Genomic DNA, 10,290 nt, shown 5'->3' with positions numbered 1-10,290 from the left:
ACACAGTCCACCACACTCTAAAATTTCCATGATCTCTGTCAATATACTGGGGATTTTTGTTGCTGTAGAGGGTATCTGCAGCTGGAAGTATAGGTTCTGCATTCTGTATACTCATGTTGGTACCACTTACCCTTTCTTGCTAGGACTTTCCCTGCACTGCTTGCAATGATAATGTCAGAGATGCTCCAGTCAGTATGCACATCTTTGCTTGTCTTCTCTAAATTGCCTGCATATTTCAAGGCATCCCCTGGGATGGAGAGCAAGCAGCTCCTCAGCAGGGGTGGAGTTTGTACTCCTCTTGCTGGCTGTCAGGATAACCCAGTGCCTTGTTCTCTATTCTGTTCATGCATAATAACACTGGAAACATGCCAAGCACCTGGTCTTTATCCTCACTTCCCAAGACCACTGGTTACATTTCTTGGATATTTATTTAACCAGCATTTTCTGCTCTGGTTTTACATGCCCAGCTTGGGGTCCTAAGCCTTGTCTTTGCATCATGCCAGAACCAAAAGAGGAGGAAAGATAATGACAGCTCTGGAAAATTTGTGTTACGGGGAGCTATGTCAAGAATGGCCTTCTCCAAGGAACTGGAATGGGTTGAAGTGAGGTTGTGGAGGAGGGTGAAAGGGGCAGGCAGACACCACTCAGCCCTGTCTTGGAGTTGTGGTGTGGATGGTGGGGTAGCCAGAGATGCTCAGGTTGGGGTGAGGAGGGATCTGGTGAAGACAAGCATTAGCAGTTCTTCCTGTGCAGGTTCCAACAGAGGCACAGCCACACCTTCTCTGAAGAAATGGCGGCCATTAGACCTGGGCTTACTTCCCAGCCAGATAGCTCCCACTAATGGTGCTTCAGTCCCTACACCAGGAGACACAAAGCTCTAGGTAGGAAGTGATCTTGTCAACAAATCTCCACATTTTGTTCCCTAGCAGAGGCTGAGGAGTTTCTGTCCTAGAGGCAAATTGCAATGATTTGATCCCTCCTGTGCCTTCATGAATATCAAACATCTACAGAAATAGACTTTACAAAGCAGCCTTTTTTTCCCCCCACAGAATTCTACTTTCCACATATTTCCAGGAGCTCCATTAAACTTGAAACTAACAAAAAATATATCCTTGCACTCTTGTGCCATTTGTTTATATAACCTGACAGGTTTAATCTTCAGGAATTACCTGGGAAGATGAATGGGTGATCATGGTTTAATTTATTATGCCCTTTAAAACCTAGGTAGTTCTGAATTTGGTAGTATTTTACTAGAATCTTACTTTTTAATCCTTATGTATAACCTCCCACCTGTTGGAACATGGAACATGTTGTCCAAGTTCCATTCCAGCTCCTGCCTGTAGGCAGGATGTGACCAGAGGGGACAGGATGGATGGGGTTGAGGTCCCAGCCACCTGCTGTCCTTGTGAGCCACCCTGTTTCTCTACTGCTGTCATTCGCCCAGCTGCCCTGCAGAGCTCACAGCAACAGCATCCACTTCTCCTTGTGGGGCATCTCCTCTGCTACCAGGAATATTGGCCCAAACAGTGTCCATTGTTTGTTATTCCTCCCTCAGTCCACGTGAGCTGTTTTGTGCTTGCAGCCAAGGTTTGTTCATCCTGCACTGCTCTACAGCTTCACATTGCATCCAAATTTGCTATATAAATTGCATGTACATTATATACACTACATACAGGTCCAGGTCTGCATGGTTTTAACTGATTGTAGGTGAATTGTTTATAGCAGTGGGATTCCAGTGCTAGGCCTGTGCTGCATTTCTTATCACCCCTTATGCCTGTAGTCCTCTACAAAATATCCTTGTCTCCACTTCTCAAGGCCACTGATATTGTATCAGTCATGTTTCTCTATCCTGTATCCTTAAATTAAGCCATAAACATACCATCCTACACAGAATGGCAGCTTGTTACTACTAGCGGTAAAAAATACGATTGTAACATCCAAGGATAAAAAAGTTAAACAAATTAGCAATTTACACCTGGCTAGTTAGAGGAACTGCTGTCACAAATGAAGAAGTCAGAGCTTCAGGCAGGTCAGGAAAAGATTGGCCAGACCAGGTGTGGCAAGCCTCGGCCTTGATGTGCTGCACGCTCAGTGCAAAGCCTGTGGCCTGTCACTGGCAGTGGCATCCTGCAGGACGACAGGGGTATGTTCCCATCCCAATGCCCTACACACAGTCCTTTGCTCTTCCAGCTGTGTACATGCAGGCAAAGCAGACAAAGGGGAAATCCAAGTCTGGCTGTGGCCAGCAGCTTCACAGAGATACCTGCATCAGGACTCCAGTCCACCTTGGCCTCAGTCCTGCACACACCAACATGGACAGAAATTTTCAGAAAATAATACAGCTGTAACAGATCAAACATCAAGCAATCTAGGATGTGTATTACCCATCAAGAAATAAGTAAAACACTAGTAACTTGCATTTACTTTAAAATATGGGTCTAAAATGTGGTTTCATTGTAGTGCTCCAGTCTTTGAGCAGAATGGACTTACTGATCTTACTGTTCTCACTCAGCTAGTCTGAAATACCTCCGAATTTCACATTGCTCTCTTAATAGGATTCAAATCTCTTGCATCTCCTTCAGTTTAATAATTTCAATTGACAAGCAGAAATAATTTGTTATTTGGTTTCTTTATTACTTTCTCGGTACTGTTCTTGAAATGTTCAAGCTTCTTTTTAATTGTAATGAGCAGTTAATAATAATTTTATACTGTTAAAATTGGTATTTTTTTTATAATTTCACTTAAATGCAACAGTACAGGCTACATTTTTCTGTCTTGACCAATGCAGAATTTTGTTGTAATTCACAAGAGGCTGGTCAGAATCACAGCATTGAATCTCATCTTAAAGCAAAAGTTTATTAAAAACCCCTACATATATATTACAATTGCCTGCTAGCAATATATAACAATGTAATGCCATTCTAATGTTACAACAAGATGAAAGGGCCTGGTTGTTATAAACTGATATGGCTGCTATCAATGTACTGGGGGCTACCTGATCAAAGACTTGACATTCCTATGACATTTAAGCTATACTTTCTAGGAGGTTTTAAGCATGACCATAGAATCACAGAATCATAAAATAGTTTTGTTCAGATGGGATCTTTAAAGATCACCTAGTCCAACACTTGCACTGAGCAGGGACATCTTCAACTAGGTCAGTTTGTTTATAAATCACAGCCTGAATAAACAAAACTTTTTAAATCACAGTATTTTTGCTTCTTTGTAAAAGTTCTGCTACTTGTTTCTGAACACATGCCTGTGGGATCAGCATCTGCCTTCGAGGAGTTGGAGGAAGGTGAGTAAAAATGAAAACTGATGCAGTTGCTGGAGTTCTGGTTTGCAAACTGGAATAGCAGAAAGTCATATCTCAGAGGACAACTCAAAGTTAAGGCTGTAAAGAAGCATATTACTTGAGCTGAAATGAAGACTTTACTATCCAATAAGTAAGCAAATTTTACTCACTGAAGAACTCTGCTGTTGTTTCCAGGGGAAACCGAATTTGTTCCAAAAGAGGATTTATCCCAGCTGCTCCATTTCTTTGTTTTTCCCTTCTAGTAGCCTTCTAGATCTACTCACGGGTAGGAAAAGCCACATTAAACGAGTATTTAGTGTCATCTAGCGGTAACATTTGTTTCAGCAACTTTGTCAGCTGTTCAACAACGCAGATGTAGTCTTCTAGGAAATTCCATCTGATTTTGATCTTATGCTTTTTTCTAGTTAATAAAGGAGAGAGACTGTGGAAAATAAACACCTTTATCCCTTTAGACTGATGGTTCACTCTAAAATCAGAGTGAGATTTTTTTTTACCTCCTGCAAATTCTTTCCTCTTTCTTCTAAAAGTAAGATAATACTCAATTAATGATTTTGACTGAGGACTTTATTGACACAGTAGCAAGACCGAATTATGATATCAAAAGTGCCTGAGAAAGTAAGTTTTAGCTTTTCTGCCCCACTTCCATAGAAAGAGGGATAATTCTAATGATGTTCTTCAAAAAGAGTGGTCAGAGTGCAAAGTGCTGTCTTCATGACGTTTTTTAGTTTGGTGGGGATTTTCTTTTTACCTCTCCACACCCCTAAGGTATTCCTGATGCTACAGGATGTACACTGTTGCTGATTAATTAAATAGCCATGAAAGTGACTGGATGGGAATTGGCATAATTGACATAATATGATCCAAAGTAAAACCTGACAGGCAAAGGTCAACAAGAGCAAGTCAAACCTGCACCCTCAGTTAAACTGATAGGTAGAAATAGCCCTTCCCTTCTGTGCGAGAGGAACATCCTGGGGTAGAAGAACTGGTAATTCTAAAGTAACTAAGTCAGCGTGTTACTTCTCTGAAAGCATTGTGGTCTAAGTAAGACAGACTTGTACAAACGAGTTCAATGACAGATTACTTTTTGCAGTGGCAGGCTGCAGAACCAGATGAAAGGTCAGGCAAAACCAAGAGTGGAATACACACCAAAAGAGAAAGGCTAGTTTGTCTGACAGCAATTTTCCAAATTGCATACATACTAATGGATATCCTTAACTAAGCACCTTTCCTGACTTACAGGTCATGGGAAGTGAGAGCAAACTCTTCAGAGATGAGCCAGAAAGTTTGGTAGGTTACAAAGGAGAAAAATAAATCAGACGTCGGCTGCAGACAGAGCTCTGCAGAGGCTGAGAGAGCAGCTAGGCCCACAGAAGGAGGCGCTGCTCCACCACTTTCCACACCTCACAGTGGCACCTGCAGTCACCCAGAGTCCTCAACTGCTAGCCAGGACTTGAATCCAAATCTCTTGAGGTATCCTGAAATTACACCTTTGACTGTTTTTGTATATTTTCCTCCTGGATCTTAGTGAAAAGTTTCTTCCAGACTATTTTTATAATTTTAAAGAATTGTTTTCATGTCTTTCTAATCTTCCAGAGGAAACAATCAGAGTCACTAGAATATGGAAAGGTTGTTTAGCAGACATGGTATGTTACTCTGAGAATTTTCTTCCTTTCATCAGCTATTTTCAGAAGATAAAACAAGTTCCCTGGCAGAATCAATTTGTGAGGTAGAATTTAGACTATGTATGCTGAAAAATTACTTGACCCTTGACACAAGAAGGAGAAGAATTCTTGAAAGGAGAAAAAAAAAATCTCAAGTGCTTAATCCAATAGTATTCCCTTAAATGGCAGAGTCAGATTCAAATGGCATGATGAAGTTAACTATTTATGTTTCAGTGGATGCAATAAAACCCCAAAGCAAACAGTTAAACAACTATGCAAAGTGATCTCTATACCATGATGTTGACACTTATAAAAGAATCACTGGAATTCTGTCTGAGACTCTTCATTAAAACAGGGCTTTTTAATCCTTAGGTGTCAAAGTGCTTTCTAAAAGGCAAGTGAATTTGTTTGTTGAACTGAGACTTAAATATATTCTGTCTTTCCCAAAAACTCAGAAATAAAGCTGCTGTTAAAGTCCTCCTCTATTTGAAGGAGTTGTTTTTCTATGCTGATTTATTATTCCTTTTTTCCGTTTGTTTGTTTGTGTTTATGTGTTTGTGTTCCTGAGTAGTTTTAGCTGTGAGTTCTTGTCAGAGATGCTATAACTCAGAGCAGACTGACACTATTTTGCCCTTATTCCCTTGCTTTATTGTTGTAGAGGGCAAACATATATAAGGCAAGGAATCCCTGTATCAATCCTTATGTTGACTGTATATCTTCCTTCAGATATGTTGGTGAAGAGGTGTTTATATAAGGCAAGGAATCCCTGTATCAATCCTTATGTTGACTGTATATCTTCCTTCAGATATGTTGGTGAAGAGGTGTTGCGGGAACATATCTTTCTCCATGTTTTTAAACTTTTCTGGTGCTTTGACTTAATGTTAAAAACCATGAGCTCTTAAAATGGATGAAAAACAGATCTCTGCTATCAATTCAGTTTCTCTTCCATGTGCTAATCTATTAGTTCAGCAAGAAAAACCAGCAGTATTTCTGCAGCCTTTACTAGCTAGCATCCCTGGGCTCGGAGATAGATAGGCAGGATAACTGTGAGAATGCATGTCCCATTTCTGTGTTACTGCTGCCCAGCATCCAGCATCAAACCATTGTGACTCAGCTGAGGTTTTCATTTTACTCAGTAATTCCACTACTTGAAGGACAGAGATACACAGAGAACATGCTTACTCGTAAGGAGAGGACTTTAGACCCTGAAGTAATTTTTTTGCCGGGAACCCACAGTGTTCAAGTGGGTGATGATGTGAAAGAGGCCATTTGTTTGGCAGTATCTGTAAGATGTAGAACATTGTAGAACATTGTGCCATCTGAGGGTTACAGCCTGGAGGGTCTTGTCGTATGTCACTCTGATTGGATGCAGTGGCAGTAGCTGTTTCTTGCACCTCTGAAAATCAGACTGGGAATCGGCAGGTTTGCAGCAGTAGGAACAGTTTCAAAGGTGTGTTTTATTATTTGCATATCACGTGCTGGAATGACAATCATATGGATAAATTTTCCACTTTTAACCGGTGACATAATTGGTAAATAGCCATAAATGGAAGCGTAAGGCTTCCACAGTGTCTATGAAATAAGTTCCTGCTAAATCAGGCCTTGACAACACAGCACTTACTTGGCAGTACAAACAGCTTGTTAAACAAAACATATCTATCTCCGTCACACAGTCTAGCAAGATTGTGGTGACTGCACACTTAATTTTACATAAAGTAAGATTACCTAACCTATTTTCAGTTAGAAAGAGAGTATCCCTCACTTGAGAATGGGCAAAACTATTTGACGAAACTTTCTGCATCCTTTGGACTTTTTGGAGAGTGTTCCTTTTATAAGAGTTACTTTCTTCGTTAGGTTAATGGTTGATGATTGTCCTGGTTCCTTCTCTCAATCCTTTTCTTCCTTCCTGTTTCTCCTGATTAGATGGATAGTAACAAGCAATTTTATAAGTCAGACCTGACTTACACAACATCACAAGTTGCTGGCATAGCAGTAAATCAGTTATCAGCTATGAGAAATATGTTTTCAGGGAATTTTTCCTGTTTGGACTTTGTTAATCAATTTGCATGTAAGTTTGTGTGAAAATGTTCCTTAAAACAATCACCCTGTTTCACAGTAATTACAGACTTGCAGCTGTAGTGAAATATAGACTTTCTGGGGATTAAGTAAAATTTCCGGAAAAGAACTTGATGGATATCCACAAGTTCATAAATATTACTTCTCAATAAACTCTGCCACAAGGGAACTAATTTTCCTATAAAATATAAAATACATTTTCTCTGCCTTTTCTAACATAATAGAAATGCTCACATGGAAAAGCTTTAATTTGTGAACTGAAAGGCAAGACAGATAAAGTCAGTCCACATATCCACCAATCTTTCAATTTTATTTTCTCTTTTAATTTCTTTTAACTCCTAAGTAATTTATGTTTTGAAACAAAATAATTGCAAGTATAGGGAAAAAGTAGAAAATGCCCCATTTGGAAGCACTGTGTTTAAAAGTGGTTTTGTCCTTATTACATAATAATGCAAATAAAAAAATATAATTTTATTTATAAAAAGAAAACAATATATTAATTGAAGTGCAATTTTTGGAGTGGTTTAAATAAACTGACACTGTATTTTTAGATTTTTTGTTTCAGTAGCTCAAGTTAACAACTTACAGTAAGTGCATGCTATTCCTCATATGATAACTGCACTATAAGAGCACAGCTCAGTGGAGGATGAGAATTTGAACTTCAAAACATGGCACCATGGGGAATGGCTGAATTAATTTTGAGTATCCATATTTCTATTTGGAACACATATTGCATGAAACAACTGTAAAAATGTGTTTCCATCTAAAACTCAGGTATTCTACTAGTGATGAATTGTGAACTTAAAAGGCAAAACTTGCTTAGTTAATGGCACTTGTTCAATTCCCCTGCAGTATTTGCAAGCTGATACAAAATATTTTTCCTTAACAGAAAGGAAGTGTCGTGTCCATGGCAATTTCCTGTACACTGGCATCAAATCAGAACTGGGCTGGGCTTCCATAATCTACCTTCAAGAAAATCCATTAGCATTTTCTGCCATCTTGCAGAGGGGACACTTCAAATCACCAGGTCAACTGAATTAGAAAAATTGTGCGGCTATAAAGGGCTTCTGTTGCAATGGGACAAACTTCTTTGTTTCAAGTCCACATAGGTAACAACACAATTCCCAGCTGAGTGCATGAAAAAACTGGACCTAAAGGACAAAGGCACTAGTACAATAAAATACAGCTTTTAAAGGAATTAACACTGCCATGTTGTCACAAGGCAAATTAGTTATGGTAAACATTTTAAGGCTCAGGAATTTAAAAGCTTTAAGGACCCAAGTAGGGGCTGAAAATGTTCTGGAACGAGATTGCATATGTCAAACCAAGTTTCTAGAATTGGCATTCAGAAAGCTAATTGTTTTATTTGGAAACTGAACAAATTTATCTGTCAGTCCCGTCACTCCATTAAGCCTGTTTTTATTTTAACAACCTTTAAAAAACTCACTCACAACACAGTTTGGTAATACTAAGAATACATTTAGCTGTTGTTTCCCATGAAGACATTCCAGACTTTTGATATCACCCCAAATTGGTAATTATTCATTTGCTGAAGATTTACAGCAGTAATCAGTTAATGCACTGCAGTATTGACCATTTACAGAGATCTCAACTCCTCAATGACATCTGCCAACAACAGGACTGTGTTGCTATAAAACAGAAATTATCCAGAAATGGATAAACGTATCAACATAATGCTAATCTGGGTGCTGGAAAACTGAAGAACTGAACTATAAAAAGTAAAAAAAAAAAAAAAAAAAAAAAATTGTTCTGTTTCTTCAGCTTTTGTACTACGATGTTCAGGCTCTCTGCATTAACCTCCTCATCCTTTGCACTTCTCCTGTGAAGGCTGGAATTTTATTTTTTAAAACAAAACCTGAGGTCCCCCTGAAATAGCATGACTTTACAACACAGTTTTTTAAAGTATTACAAGAATCATAATAAAAGAGAAGTTACAAAAACTTTTGGATTACATTTCTGGTAATGCCTTTGTCAAGGCAATGCTTGAAAAGACTGTAAAATACACTTTTTCATTACTACACATAAATGGCAAAGGTGGAGACAAGCAATTCTGGAAAATTGTCATTGATTGTCCCTCTTAAAAGAGACATTCTGAGAATGTCAGTGTTTGTAGAGTTTTTAAAATTTACTCAAACTGATATGTTTTTTTTCCACATACATTGGAAAAACACATTTCCTCTACCCATGTGAAAAACACAGTCAATTCTTTATTTCAAAGGCTATCACATTTCTTCTTACTTTGGTCATGAGTTTTCCTTTATTGGGATCTTATCTGTTCTTTCTAATGCTTTCCATCTTTGTTGCTGTTTTCTTGTTGGGTACTTGCTCTGGTAGATACCAGCTGTCTGATTTTATTTCAGTTTTAAGTAATGCACACTAACGCAATGTCAGGGTTTCATTGCTGGCAGTGCCCAAAATTATTTAAGATACAGCTACCTCATTTAAATGGTGCTTTGCTTATATTCGGGATATGAGAATTGGCATTTCCACAGGGCAGATTTTTTTCCCTTTTGCTGTTTAAAATGCATTCTGAATCGCTATAGGAAGCCACAATCATGACTACAGGCTAGGAGGTCTAACAAAAGAAATGAGATTACTGTTCTCCTGCATGTGCTCTGGCCCTCTGCTGCAGTATATGGCCCAGATATTCTGCCAAAAGAGCTAGAATTCTTGCATCTGATTACATGGATTACTTTGTTTAAACTAAACTGTTGGGCACTGCCTACTGTAGCAATGTTTTACTGTGATGGCAGCCACAGAAATGTATGGGTAGAAAATTATGTCTTAAACAGTCTTAAACATGAACCACTAAAAAGCCTGCAGAAATAGGGTTCAAAACCATGACTGAGCTCCCCTGGTTACCATTCAGCAGGTCACTCTCACTGTCTCTTAATGAACTACTGAATGAGCTCTCAGCCTCTGTAGAAGACAAAAGCATTTTACCCCATGTTTGCCTGGCCACCTCCTGTCATTGCAGCAAACACGTTGCTTTGTTGAACCATAACACTACACTGGGCTTCTGAGTGGTGTATGAGCAGACTCCTTCACAGAGAAAAATGCCTTACAAAACTATTTTTGCCTGGTCAGATGCAGTTCTGCAGGGATTTCCTAAGCGTAAGAATAACATCAAAGTTACATGACTATTTTTCCCAACTTTCCTACTTGTCCTGGCAGAAAAAAATGCTGTGTGGGCCCAGTGTGAAAAGAGCATTTGGA

Source organism: Taeniopygia guttata, chromosome Z (genome assembly GCF_048771995.1).
Source record: "Taeniopygia guttata chromosome Z, bTaeGut7.mat, whole genome shotgun sequence".
Lineage (NCBI taxonomy): Eukaryota > Metazoa > Chordata > Aves > Passeriformes > Estrildidae > Taeniopygia > Taeniopygia guttata.
The sequence above is the reverse complement of the archived record's forward strand: the minus strand, read 5'-3'. Positions refer to the sequence as shown.